We start from the raw sequence: 15,129 nt of genomic DNA on the forward strand, positions 1-15,129 counted from the left end.
ACCAGCCCGGCTTTACCTCCACACCAAGTGAAGCGGATTTACAAATCTCTTATATCATCAAAGTCGTGGCAGGTGGGAAAAGAAAGGGTGCCAGATCTCACCTAGCTTAACCATAGGGGTGTAGCCACCCCAAGGAGCCAGTGAATGTCAGCAGGACCTCAGGGTATACATCCTTACATGGTGACTACCCAACACTTGCCTTTAAAATGCATGAACGAACCCTTACTTGCACTGAATTTTTCATCCTTGGATCCCTTGCCACGTTGTTGCTTCACAGTGTCAAAAAGACCCAAAGCCTTGGCTTGAATGGTGGTTAAACTCAAAGGCACACAGCACTGAGTTTGATCCTAAAACCACAAAATCAAAAGTCTTTCAATCTCAGCCACGAGTCCTGCATGTTGCCTTATAATAATGGATTGTAGGGCTGTGCAAGGCTTCAGACCGCACTTTGGATCTGGAAAAGATTCAGGCACTTTGGACACTGAAGCAGCATGTCCAAATCGAAGCGCTGGCTTCTTTAGGTTTTCCGAATTGGTTCAGAGGGCTGTCTGTATGGGGAAAGAGAAAGATAGAAGAGGGAGGGTGAGCGGGGGAGAGAGGGAGAGTGGGGGGGCCGGGGAACTGACATGTCTAGGTGGCCAGGATTTCTCTCTGGCTGCCTTTCCAATGACAGTGTTTGTGGGGGGGGGACCTAGAAACAGAATAAAAGCCTCTGTTTGCAGGAATGCTGTGCCTTTTGTAAGCTTGTTCTCTCTTGGGAACTGTGTGAGATCCATCACTGTGCAGGGAGGCACACAGATTGCATGCGCGTGCACACACACACACATACACACACACACATAATATACACACATAGAAGAATAAAAATCAGATATTCATAGAAGAAGACAGACAAACAGACAGCACACATTTTTTACATAGCTCTTAACACTTCTTGTTACTGAAGTGAACAATCAAAGAAGAGTCCAGTGCACACACGCAACAGAGGGAATAAAACACACAACACAAAAGGAGTGACATACACACAGAGACCTTTTGCAGCAAAGGAGAGATTAATATGAAGTGTGCTAAAAATGCAGGTGCCACGTCTTCTGGCAGGGGAGGGAGAAAGGGTAGGGGGAGAGCTAGAGCTGCAAGTTCCCCGCCCCCCCAAAACATATATGCATCCTCCTCCCAAGCAGCCATGAGGCTTCTGCTGCCAGTGGAAGCAAGGAGGTGGGAGCAGTACCTGTACCTGATGTCCCTGCACCTGCATTACCTCCCCTCAGTCCAGAAGTAGGCACCAGCAGCAGAATCACTGTCTCCTCCACCCCAGGGTCATCTCCCAGTGTGAGCCTCCCACTGCCAGAGGAGGAGCTGGAGCTGGAACAAGGGGACCCAAGTGCCTTGGCTCAAGCAATTCAGGAAATCAGAGTTTGTGCTCCACACCTCTCAAAGTTCCCCTAGACCCAGGTCTCCTTCTCTGGAAAGCAGGACCTCAGAGGAGGTTGAGGTTGTGGAGGCTCAGCAAAGTGGCTCATCTGAGGCAGCTTCTCCTGCTGTTGTTCCTCATTCTGCTGAGGAGGGAAATAAGGCAGCATCCCCACCCGCAACCCAGAAGTGGGTGAGTAGCATAGTGTGGGAGCATTTTGAGCTCGCAGATGATCCCAGGTTTGCTATCTGCCAGCACAGCTGAAAGTAGATCAGCTGGGGCAAGGTGGTAAAACACTTCACCACTACGACGATGCTGTTGCATCTCAGGAGGCAGCACCCCCTTGCCCTTCTTCCTGCTCAGCCTGGCACCCGTACAAGCATGCCCAAAGGGAAGTCTTCCTCTCACTTCAAAGCCCCTGTCCCCCCAAAGCAGTGGCAGGCCACGCTGGAACAGTGGGGGAAAGCTGCAGACAGAGGGGAGCGCATTTCCAAAGCGAGCAAGATCAACCAAACTACTGGGGAGATGCTTGCTCTGGATAGCCAGCCCCTTTCCCTAGTTGAGCAGGCAGGGTTCAGGTGGCTCGTGGAGCTTGTGGTTCCATTTTATCAAGTGCCCACACACACCACCTTTAGCAGGACATTGGTACCCTCCCTGCATGAGGAATGCAGGGAGTAGTTGAGGGAGGAGCTGTGCAAGGCAGGGCCGCAGGTAGCCTTACACTTCACCTCTGACATCTGGAGCAGCTGGGGTGGTGTCTACCTCTCCATCAGAGAGCACTGATGCGATCAGTCAGGCAATTGGTGATTGCCGAGGTGCTGGATGAGTCCCACATGGCAAGGGAGATCATGGTGGCCATGCACCACATGATGCAGGGGTGGCTCATTGGGCAGTTTGAGCTTGCCTGTGGGTTCATGGTCACTGACAACAGGGCCGATATGGTCAAAGCTGTCTATGATGCCAACTTTGTTGGTATCTGCTGTGTGGCACATGGGCTGCACTTCATAGTGAGGGTTGCCTAGGAGGAGGACAGGGCTGCCAGCGATGGTGTTGCCACCACTATCACTACGAGCCAGCTGATTTCAAAATGCAGGAAGGTGGCAGGGTACTTCCACTGCAGCATCAAGCAGGGCAAGATGCTGTGGGAGAAACAGGCAAACTGAACATCCCGCAGCACAAAATCATACAGAATGTGGAGACTCGGTGGAACTCCACATACCTGATGCTCAAAAAGCTGGTGGAGCAACAGAAGGCCATCCATAAGATGGCCTTGCTTGGGGAGACTGGGATCAGTGGCCCCCTGAACAGAGCTGAGTGGGGTACCATCTCCCAGATCTTCATGGTCCTCCAGCCCTTCCTCGAGGCCACTGAGACCCTTAGTGCCAGCAATGCCCTCCTTAGCCAGGTGATCCGCTTAATGAGGGAACTGGAGAACCAAATGGAGAAGTTTCAGGGGATCAGTGTTGCTGAGGCAGGCTGCTGTCACCAAAGGAAGGCATCAGGAGACAGCTGGATCCCTTGTGGTCTAGTACAGTCCACATGCTGATGGGCATGTGCGACCCAAGGGTGAAGGGGAGCATGTGCACTGGCAGCACCAAAACCCTCAATCACTGGATGCAGGTGCTGGTCAACAAAGTCAGGGAAGCTAAAGTACAGAGGTGAGGGGATGTGGAAGAGGGGGATCCACTTTCCCGTGCCAGCACTCCCAGCACCAGCACTGCCAGTGGCACCAGCACCCGCCAGTCTCCTGCACACGAGCTACTGCCAATGTGGGCCAAGGGCATGGCTTCAAAGCTGGGGTCCAAATGCACCAAACCCCAGCCTTGGGCAAGTAGCGCCAAGGCTTCAGTGGCTGCTTATCTCACCAAGGATGTGGAGCCACTGAACTGCAACCCCTTGGCCAACTGGGCAAGCCACAGCCAGATATGGCAGGATCTGGCCCCGGTTGCCCAGCAACACCTGTCTGTCCACGAATCAGTGTTCCAAGCAAGAGGGTATTCAGCATTGCTGGGGATGTTGTGACACCCCACCGCACCTGCTTGGATCCTGCTTTGGTGGAGCAGCTGGTGTTCTTGAAATTGCATTTCCCGCTGCTGGGGTTCCTCAAGCTCAACCTGCAGACAGACTGAGTGCCACCCTCTTCCCTCCATCTGCACCTATTTCCTTTTACATTTTTTTAAAAACTAGTTAATGCCCTGCTCTCAGCTGGAGTGGCATTCACTGAATCACCAGCCAGCAGGGGAAGAACATGTCCCTGCTGATCTCGCTCCCCCACCCGGACGAACTTGGAGGTATGGGATTGGGGCTATGGGGAAGGAGGAGGCCCCAGGTCCTGGGCATGACCACTAAAACTTCACCCTGCCAGGGTAGGGAGGCCTGGTGGGACTGCTGGCGGTGCAGTAGCCCCGTAAATGCCAGGACCAATGATCCCCTGGTGAAACGTGGGTAGGAGGTGCCATAACCTCCAGCTAGTGAATGTACACACACAGTTCTGGCTGGGGAAAGCCCAGACCTGTCATGTCTTTGACAGGCCTGAGGCTTGCTGGTTGCAATGCAATTGTGAGGCTCCCAGTGAGCTCAGCTTAGCTGCCTGGGATGCCAGCTTTTGCCTTGAAAAACTCTTTGTCAGGCTGAGGAAGTACCTGCAGTCAGTGTGTCTCCTGGTCCTGGATGGAAGGAATAATAAAGAAGCCAGAGGCTGGCCTGGCCTGCAATGCAGGCATGAAAGCCAGTCAGTGAAAATAGAGGCATCAAGGGGTGAAGGACAGGCTGCGGGGGAGGGGGATGTAGCAGCGCCCCAGTGCCAGGAAGAGCACACCTGAACACACACACAGTGTCACCAACCCATGTTACAAGTTTTGTCTGCCTGAGGCCAGAGGTGCACAACCCAGAATCCAGACTCCCCTTGCACCTATCTCCTTGACAGCTTGCAGGCTTCATGGCCACAGCAGGGCCTAGGAGCCAGGCCTGCAGTAGTTCCCCCCATCCCACCCCAAGCCAGACACAGTTGCACAAGCACCCATGTCACGAGTTTTGCCTGTTAGCAGCTAGAGGTGCAGGGGCCCCAGAACCCAGATTCCCCCTGCACCTATTTCCTTGACAGCTGGTAGGCTTCATGGTTGCAGCAGGGCCCAGCAGGCCTGCAGTTTTCACCCTCCTGTGCTTTAACACACACAGTGTCACTTATGTCATGAGTTTTGCTTGTCAGCAGTTTAAGGTACAGTTTCCCAGAAACCCCTGCACCTATCTCTTTGAAACTTGGCAGGCTTTGTGGCCTCAACAGAGGCTACCATCCCTTGAAGTTTCATCCAAATCAGCCAAAAAGAGACAAAGTTATAGATATTTCATTGATTCCCGTTATACTCTATGGCCAAATCTCCAAATCTCTCTGAACTGGGTCTGTATCTTCTGAAGCCGGTTTGGCTGAATTGAATCGGAAAAGCGATCTGAATCTCTGAATCATATCGCTGGCATCTGAGTCAGCTGAACCTGAATCAAATAGTTCCGTATTCACACAGGCCTAGTAGAAATGGATAACTTCTGGTCACTAAGGAAGGTAATTCATTCAAATGGGAACCTTCTGATAACCAATAACGAGTAGTATGATTAACAGGATTTGCCTGTCAGTTACTGCTGAGGACTTTCTTGATTCATACAACCACAAGAATGATTTGAAGATGCTGAACTAAGGGTATAAAAAGGAAGTAGAACAGCTAACAGTGTGCACTTCAGGAATGAAAGATCTCTCTGACGAACTGCTGCCGTGCCCCAGCTATCTCGGGAAGCTGGAAGAAACAGACTGTCTCTCTTGTTGCCTGTTTAGTGAGAAATCATTACCTTGTAGCTAATTACTGGCCCTTGGTTTAGTTTGGGCTCATTTGACTTTGAATACTTGTAGTAAATAAAGGCTTTCTGTCACTCATCACATGAGGTGTCATGTTAATCCCCAGGCTAGTCCAGAATCCTAGGTTTTTATTAGCTGACACAAATATACTCCCCATCTTTAAGAAAGGGAAAAAGGAGGATCCAGGGAACTACAGAGCAGTCAGTCTCACCTCAGTGCTTGGGAAAATCATGGAACAGGTCCTCAAGGAATCAATTTTTAAGCACTTGGAGGAGAAGAAAGTGATTGGAAACAGTCAGCATGGATTCACCAAGGGCAAGGCATGCCTGACCAACCTGATTGTCTTCTATGATGCCATGACTGGCTCTGTGGATGTAGGAAGAGCAGTAGGCTTGATATACCTTGACTTTAGCAAGGCTTTTTATATGGTCTCTCACAACATTCTTGCAAGAAAACTAAGGGAGTATGGCTTGGATGGTGGGACTGTAAGGTGGATAGAAAACCGGCTGGATCAGCAGGCTCAGATGGTAGTAATCAATGATCCAATGTCTAGTTGTCAGTCAGTATCAGGTGGAATGCCCCAGGATTCAGGCATGGAGCCAATTTTGTTCAATATTTTCACCAATGACCTGGAAGATGGGATGGAGTGCACCCTCAATAAGTTTGCAGGTGACACCAAGGTGGGGGAGCAGTAGATACGCTGGAGGGTAGGGCTAGGATTCAGAGAGACCTCAACAAATTGGAGGATTGGACAAAAAGAAATTTAATGATGTTCCATAAAGAGAAGTGCAAAGTTCTGAACTTGGAATGGAACAATCAGAAGAATCCCATGCGCAGGTACAGGCTGGGGACCAACAGGTTAACAGCAGCTCTATAAAGAAGGACCTGGGAGTTACAGTAAATAATAAGCTGCATAGGAGCCAACAGGGCTCAAGAAGACTAACAGCATACTGGGCTGCATTAGTAGGAGCATTTCCAGCAGATTGAAAGATATGATCATTCCCCTCTATTCTGTACTGGTGAGGCCACATCTGGACCACTGTGTCCAGTTTTGGGCCCCCCACTAGAGAAAGGAGGTGGACAAGTTGGAGAGAGTCAAGCGGAGGGAAACAAAAATGATTAGAGGGCTGAGGCACATGATGACTTCTGAGGAGAGGCTTAGGGAATTGGACTAGAGAAGAGAAGACTGTCTTTAGCTACCTGAAGGGTGGTTCCAGAGAGGATGGAGCTAGACTGTTCTCAGTGGTGGCAGATGATAAAACAAAGCAATGGTTTCAAACTGCAGCAAGGAAAATTTAGGTCAGATATTAGGAAAAAAATTTCTCACTAGGAGGGTAGTCAAGCACTGGAACAGGATACCAATAGAGGTAATGGAATCTCTGTCCTTGGAGGTTTTTAAAACCCAGGTAGACAAAACCTTAGGTGGGCCAATCTAGTTGGTGATGGTCCTGCTTTGAGCAGGGGGTTGGGCTAAATGACCTCCTGAGGTCCCTTCCAACCCTAATTTTCTATGATTCTGTGGTTCTAAGTAGCAATGAGGGAAACTGAGGTTGGAGATGAAGAGGAACTTGCTGGCTCTGAGGGAGGTCAAGCATGGGAACAGGCTGCCCGGAGATGTGGTGGAGTCTTTATCACTGGAGATATCCAAAAGCAGGTTGGTTGCTGGGCTTGGATGGTTTCATCAGGGACAGGCCTGCCTGGAGCACAGAATCATGGAATCATAGAAAATTTGGGTTGGAAGGGACCTCAAGAGGTCACCTAGTCCAAATCACTGCTCCAAGCAGGATTATCCCCAACTAGATCATTCTGCCAAGGTTTTGTCTAGCTGGGTCTTAAAAGTCTCCAAGGATGGAGATTCCACAACTTCTCTGGATAACCTGTTCCAGGGCAGGGGGCTGGCATTGAGGTGAATTTGTGTGGTCTCTTCCAACCCAGCATCCCTATTATTCAGGGAGGCACAAAAGAGGATGGAACTAGATTATTATTAGTGGTGGCAGATGACAGAACAAGAAGCAACAGTCTCAAATTGCAGCAAGGGAAGTTTAGGTTACATATTAGGAATACTTTTCTTACTAGGAGGATAGTAAAACACTGGAACAGGTTACCCAGAGAAGTGGTGGAAGGTCCATTCTTGGAGGTTTTCAAAACCCAGCAAGACAGAGCTTTGGCTGGGATGACCTAGTTGAGGATGGTCCTGCTTTGAACAGTGGGGTGAGCTACCAACCCTAACTTTCTGAGTCTATAACTCTATGATATTACTATGAATGGAATTCTAAAGGGTGGTTTGGACAGGGATGGTCCTGCCTCAGGCAGGGGGTTTGACTACATGCATGTGGACCATCTTTGTTGCTGTTTGGCTGTTTTACTGTGTGGTAAATTGCCCAAACATGGGGCAAGTTAGGTTGGTTTACTAATGTACGTCCAGGGCTCTTGAAGCATCTCAAAGTCATGTGTGATGCTGACAGATGCTATGTCTGATTGTAGAATGGGTGACATCAGGGCTGATCCTGCTTGGATGGAAGTGACCTGGTGATATCCCTTTCAGTATGACTTTTCTATGATTCTGATTGTAAATCTTGATCAGTTTTTGAACGGCAATTAATGAAAGCATCACCCACTAAAGCAAGCATGGCCTTTGAAGACCCATGAAATCCCTACTTTGTGTTTTCCCTAGATTCCCAGACTGTTGGGGCTCCCAGCCCTGGTCCTCTTGAGCCTGGACCTAATTATGTTTTCTTTACCACTGTCTCCCAGAGGGGGTTGTTAAGACCAGATGTGCCAGCCTTTATCTTCACAGGAGGGGGCTGGTTTACTTTTCAGGACCACAAAGTAGACCAACTTCAGATCAGGCTTGGAAGAGATAAGACCAGGTATTGATGGAGTGTAGCAGGGCACTGAGGTGCCTGCTACTTGTGCAGTAGTAATGAAGAGGCACAGGTGCAGGTTGCTATGGTAACCAGTGGGAGTCAGCTGACCAGAAAGGGCAGGGCTTGACTCCTATATAACTCCTGAGGCCAGGCAGGCAGTTCCCTGCCAGGAGCCATGGGGGAAGGAGCTCTCCCAGAGCAAGCAGAGGGGAGAGGCCAGGCTACAGGTACAGCTCCGAGACTGGGGGGGAAGGATAGAGCAGCCCCGATGTGGCAGGAATAATGTTATAGCTGAGTAGCTTGAATTTATGTTACATTCCAGGGGCTTGTGTTTTGTTTCTTGTTGTATAAAACACCAAAGGTTTGGGTGAAGCTATTAGGGGTTGGAGGAGGCCTCATAGGGGACCCTTGACATTGTGGGAACCCCAGCCCCAGAGAGGGGGCAGTGAGAAGCCCAGAGAGGGGATGCAAAACCCCAGCACCAGTGAGCTTAAAGATCAGGGAACTCTGGTGTGCCTGTGGTGCAGCGTTATTCTGGTCTTGTTTTTTTTGTGGCCTGGGAGGTGGCAGGCTTGGGGTCATCCCCTGGGTTTGGGCTTGCGGCCCTCTGGCTGTGGGGTTGGTGCTCTCTGGACCAGCCTCAAGATAATGGAAAAGGCTAGAGCCTCGAAGTCAAACCCTGTGTGGTGGGTTTAGATGGGGGTGGGGGAGGGCTAGCTAGAGAAAATCAGGGGACAGTCCCATATAGAGGAAAGACCCCAACATATCCAATATAATAGGCAGCCTCCCGCTCACAAGAACATCATCCTAATTTCCATCAAGACGTGGCAGGCGAGTACAGGGTGGGACATAAAAACTTCAAAGAAGGATCCAAGGGCACCCACGCAAGGACACAGAGAACTAGGAAGATGGCACTGGGAAGGGCGACCTGTTACTTGGAGCCAGAGAGAGAGATTTGTGTTAATAGGGGATTGGGGTGTAAGAGAAAGGGGTTGATCCAGGGGGTTGCAGTTACTCCCCCTTAATTCCTGCCCCGCCTCAAACTTTAAAACCAGCTGTCTGGTAGAGACAGCAGCATTTCTGTTCAGGCAGCTGTTGAGGCCATTGACTTCATGGCTCATTTTCAGCTCCCTGATTCCTGCTAATCTCTTCACTTTACACATGTGAACAACCCTTTCTTCTTTTTTAAAGGTCTTAATGTTCCACTAGTCAAGCTATCCTTTCCTCTGCAATGCTACTGTCTGTTAGCCATTCCTGGTGATCCCTTTTCTATTTCTCAGCTCTGTAAACTGTTTTTAGCTCTAGACCTATGAAGCCAGGGGAAGAAGTGATTAACAGTGAATTACTGGGGGCACTTTCAAGTTGTTCAAGAGGTCAAGGTTTTGCTTTATGAATAAGAAAAAAAGATCCACATTTAACTATCACAATGGCAGTGCTAATGACACCACATCTTTGGACTTTATACTTTAATAAACCCATGGTGCATCCACACTGTGAAGACTGTGCCCAGTTCTGGTCCCCATACCTCTACAAGGATAGAGAAAAGCTAAGGAAGGTCCAGAGAAAGGCAAGAAGCATGATTACTGGTATGGAGAGACTTTCATATAAGGAAAAACTAATGAGGCCAAAGAGAGAGAGAGGGTGGGATGGATAGATAGATGGATAGATGGAGTATGGGGTGGATGGGTAGATGGATAAGATGGAGTGTGGGGTAGATAGATGGATAATATGGGGATGGATAGATGGAGTGTGTGTTGGATAGGACACAGACTCATGGCTTGAAGTTTCTCTGAAGTGGGTTCAAATGGGATCTCTGGAAGAACATCTTCCTTGCTGCCTAGGATAGCAACACCTTGGTTTAATTTCCCATCTCATGAACCAAAGTATTTGCCTGTCTTCAGCCCCCTTGATCTTCTGGGTTCTTTTTTGTGGTTTTCTTTGGATCATGAGGATATCAGGCTAGAAGGGACCTCCTGAGGCTACTTCCACCCCTAGCCCCCTGCTCCAGGCAGGATCAGCCCTGACATCACCCAGGCTGCCATCAGATGTAGCATCTGACAGTGTCACACACGCCTTTGAGATGCTTCAAGAGGCCTGAGAAGATGTTAATAATGCAGCCTAACTTGCCAGGCATGTTTAGGCAATTTACCATGCAGTAGCTAAATACCTAGGCAGCTACAAAGATGGACTGCATTCATCTAATCCAAATCCCTACTTGAGGCAGGATCATCCCTGTCCAAACCACCCTATAGAAATCCATTCATAGGAATGTTGGGCTGGAAGGGACCTCACAAGGTCAACTCAACCCCAGCCCCCTGCTCCAAGCAGGATCATTCCTGACTAAAACTTCCCAGCCTAGCATCTGTCCAACCTGCCCTTGGACCTCTCTACAGATGGAGACTCCCCCACATCTTCACGCAGCTTGTTCCCATGCTCAACCTCCCTCTAAGGCAGCAAGTTCCTCCTTATCTCCAGCTTCAGTTTCCTCTGCTGAAGCTTGAGGCCATTGCTCCTAGTCCTGTCCCCCACAGCCACAGAGAAAAGCCTATTTCTGTCCTTTCTATTATTGCCCCTTGGCGATGGGAAGGCTGTGATCCAATGCCTCCCTCTGGCTTCTCTTGTCCAGACTTGATCCCCTGAACTCTTCCAGGCTGTCGCCATCAGTTCTGCTTCCTAGGCCCCTCATCATTATGGTCACTCTGTGCTGGGCTCTTTCCAGCTCTCACTGTGCAGAGATTTGAGGGACTTTCCCATAGCTTCTACTTGGCTATGGTTTCCATCTGAGCAGGTCGCTGTGGTTTCCCTGGGGTTAGCCCAGTTTTAGAAACTGTATTGGATGGTTCTGAAGGATTTCATCCCTTTTAGAGCAGGGAAGCAGTAGGATAGATACCCAGGGAAGTTGTGGACTCTCCATCACTGGAGATATTTAAGAAGAGGTTGGATAGCCCCTGGTCAGGGATGATCTAGGTGTAGTGATGCCTATGTTCCACTATGGGGATTTCCCAGGCTTCTGGCCCTTGCTGATTGCCCCCCTTCCCTATCTTGCTGTGTCAGGTTGTTTTGGAGCCTTCCTCGAGGGGGATGGTGACTTGTTTGTGCCAGTGTTCCTCCTGGGACTCAATCCTGCAGGGTCCTGGCTAGAATGTCTTGCCCCTCCATTCAGGGACAGACCAATGCCAGGTTGGGAGTCAGGAATTCCCCCTAGTCAAATTGGTATGGATTGTGGGGGCAGGGTTTGCTTTCCTCTGTAGCAGCCTCTGTCTGGGATCTCTTAAGCATATGTTAACAGCCTTTGACAGCAGCAGGGCGTTGGCTGCTGTGGTCCCCCTGCTTTCTCTGTAGCAGTTTCAGGTGTGATTTCTGGTGTTGTGTCAAAGCCGATGGTTGCTTTACAAAGACTTTAGATGATGGATGTGTTTGGGATGGTTCTGCTTCAGACAGGGGGCTGGACTAGAGGTAATCTGCACCACCCCAGCCCCCCCTTCAACTTCTGAAGGGGTTAGATGATGGATGTCTCTCAGATGGTTTGGGTTGGGCTGATCCTGCATTAGGCGTGGGGTTGGATCAGATGTGACATCTATCTATCTATCTATCTATCTATCTATCTATCTATCTATCTATCTATCTATCTATCTATCTATCTATCACCACATACAAGAGGTTAGATGATGGATATGTCTGGAATGGTTTGGATAGGGCTTATACTGCCTAAGGCAAGGGGTTTAACTAGAGGTATGAATGACAAGTGCCCCCGGAGGCCGGGGGGGGCATGGCAACCACCCGCAGGTGGCGGTGGTGGTGTGGCAGCAGCGAGCGGGAAGCTCCTGCAGATAGCCGCAGCAACATTGGCGGTGGGCGGAGGGGCAGGGTGTGGTGAACACCAACCAGCTGTTGGTGACCATCCACAGATGCCGCTGGCAGTGTCAGCAGTGGCCAGCGGCAATCAACAACTCCCCACAGATACCACTGGTGGTGTTGGTGGTGAGAGGCCCCGCTGAGGGGGGTGCTGCTGCTGGTGAATGACCACAGGCACCGCCAGCAGTGCCAATGGTGCTTCTCCCAGGGGGTGCATTGCCAATCTCAGGGGAACCATGCGCACCCCTTATGTATCTCTACATTGATACCTACACAGTCAGATGGGTCGCAAATTGGCTGGAGGGCCACACCCAGACAGTGGTGGTGGGTGGGTCTTTTTTGACCTGGAGGGATGTGGGCAGTGGGATCCCCCAGGGCTCGGTCCTTGGGCCCGCACTGTTCAACATCTTCATCAGTGACTTGGACGAGGGGGTGAAAAGCACCCTGTTCAAATTTGCGGATGACACCAAGATGTGGGGAGAAGTGGGCACGCTAGAAGGAATCTACAAACTGGCCAAGGGGACTGGCAGGCTACTGGGAAGTCCCTGTGCCCCCCGAGCACTACTGGGAGTAATGAGGAACAACGGCCATAAGTTGACCAAGAGTAGATTCAGGCTAGATATCAGGAGGCACTACTTCACAGTCAGGGCAGCTAGGATCTGGAACCAACTTCCAAGGGAAGTGGTGCTCGCTGCTACCCTGGGAGTCTTCAAAAAGAGGCTAGACAACCACCTTGCCGGGGTCGTTTGACCCCAGCATTCTTTTCTGCCCAGGGCAGGGGGTCAGACTTGATGATCTGCTGAGGTCCCTTCTGTCCCTACCAACTATGAAACTATGAAACAAAAAGAATCCTAGCAGCAGCAACACTCAGCACCACAGTGAGGAGTGAGGAGTGTCCAAGACTCCTCAGCACATGTTCCTCATCTTATTGTCTCAGTAGAGGAATCAACTCCTTCACCCCTCAAGATCAGGGACCCTCTGTAGCATAGCAGTTACCAGGTTCAGGAAATCCCAGTCTATAATGACCAAGAAAACCTGAGTAATAGAGCAGGGTTGACCTCTACAGGCCCTTGGTGTGGCTCTTTCACAGAGGAACTGTCTCAGAATTCTCAGCTCCCTGAGTCTCCTTCATTAGGGAACATCTTTAAAGTTCTCACCTCCAGCACCACACAGAGGAGGCCACCAGAGCCAACAGCAGGACACACTCACAGAGGTTCCTGGGATTGGTGGAGCCATCTTTTCACTGGGGAATGGACCCCAGGAACAAGAGCTCCATGTTCAAGTTCATCCTTCTGGGCATGTCCAAACAGCTAGACCTGCAGCCCATCATATTCCTGGGTCTTCTGGCCACCTACTTGGTCAATGTGGTCAGCAACTCCCTGCTGCTGGGTGTGGTGTGGATGGACGCCCAGCTCGGTGGCTCCATGTACTTTCTTTTGGGCCAGCTAGCCCTAGTGGACATTATTTTCACCTCCCTCACAGTGTCCCAGGCTCTGGTCCACACCCTCAGCCAACACAGAGCCATCCTCTTCACCCGTTGCATGGCCCAGGTCTTCCTATTCCTCTCAGTTGGTAACATGAAAGGTTACCTTTTGGCCATCTATGACCGTTATGTGGCCATCTGCTGCCCGCTGAACTATTCTACTGTGGTGACATGACCCTTGTGTCTGGTGGGTATCTCCTGGAGCCTGGTGACTGCCAGCTCTGTGCTACACACTGTCCTTGCCTCCCATCTGCACTACTGCAGCAACCGCCTGGGCCACTTCTTCTGTGACCTGCCACCCCTGATGCACCTCTCCTGCACCCAGCCCATCCTCAATGAACTGGCACTGTTCACTGAGAGTGTTGTGTCAGTGCTCAGCCCCTTCATTTTCATCCTGGTCTCCTATGGCCACATTGGGGTGGCGATGGTCCATCTCAGGTCCACCGGTGGCCTATGCAAGACCCTGTCCACTTGTGGCTCACACTTGACCATTGTGATAGTCTTCTACAGCGCTGTGATCTGGCTCTATTTTTGCCTGGCTGCTAGTTTCGACCTGGTGCGGGACCACTTGGTGGCTCTCTTCTACACTGTGGTGGCCCCTGCCCTCAATCCCCTCATCTACAGCCTGAGGAACAAGGAAGTGAGGGCAACTCTCCAGAGGGCTGGGAGGAAGATCCTGTCCAGGGAAATGTAAGCATAGATGATGTACAGCATCATCTTCCCTTCAGCAGGGACATCCCAGCACTGTGATGCCTGAAGAATGTTTCCCTCCAGACTAGGATGCCTGAGTAATTTCCCCCTCTGAGATGAAGAGCTCATCACTGAGATGTGGCCTCAGACCCCAGAGGGGTGTGCACAGTCAGATATCCTGTGGAGCCAGGATTGCAGCCCCCGGTGTGTGGCTGCCCAGTACAGCAGGTAAGTTTCAATCTACTTTCTTTGCGACTGGGATTGGGTTGGTGGGGGGTGGTGCATATCAAGACCCCTCTCCTGCACTGTGGGGAGCGTACCAGGACCCAGCCTAGCTAGGGCCCCATTCACCATGAATGGGGTGCTGGTTGGGCTGGGTTGTGGGATAATCAGAGCCCAGTAGCTCATACAGGAGTACAGGGGGGTGGGGGGGTGGGCTCTAGCTCTCTATGTACCACAGGAGAGCCGGGGTGAGGGGGCACATGTCCCCCTGATCTGTGTGCAGGGCAAGGGTAGGCCAAGAGCAGCGTGAGTCCAATGCCATATGTGTCCCGCCACTGGCAGCCCATCCTCACCCTGCATGCAGATCCAGGGCATATATCCCCCCATGCCCTCTCAGGATGCATGCCGTGGTGAGAGCCACTACCCCTCCCTGTTCCAGGTGCCCCCTAGACAAGCTGCTCATGTCTCCATCCTGCACCCCACCCTAGCTGTGCAGGGCATGCCTCTGCCCCAGCCCTGCTCCCTCCCTCACCGTACTGAGGGGGAAGCAGATGGAAGCCCCAGCGGTGAGGGAGGGAGCAGGGCACAGGCAGGAGCAGATGCTGGGGTGAGTGGGCCCCTGGATGGGATGGGCTGGGCTGGGTGGTGGGACAAGCGGAGGCCCAGGGGACAGGGGTGGAGGCAGTTACCATTGTGCACTGGGCTTTGCTCCCTGCTGCAGCTGCCCCATGCCCCCTGCCTGCCTAGCAGCAGGATG

The 15,129-nt window shown here is 51.1% G+C and overlaps 1 pseudogene; it reads left to right on the forward strand.

The window, feature by feature from the left end:
* The first annotated feature begins 13,227 nt into the window (after positions 1-13,227).
* LOC149858550 (olfactory receptor 1J1-like) lies at positions 13,228-14,154 on the forward strand (annotated as a pseudogene).
* Positions 14,155-15,129: the final 975 nt, after the last annotated feature.

This window comes from Crocodylus siamensis, chromosome 8 (assembly GCF_052110815.1).
Source record: "Crocodylus siamensis isolate JL-2025a chromosome 8, ASM5211081v1, whole genome shotgun sequence".
NCBI classification, from domain to species: domain Eukaryota; kingdom Metazoa; phylum Chordata; order Crocodylia; family Crocodylidae; genus Crocodylus; species Crocodylus siamensis.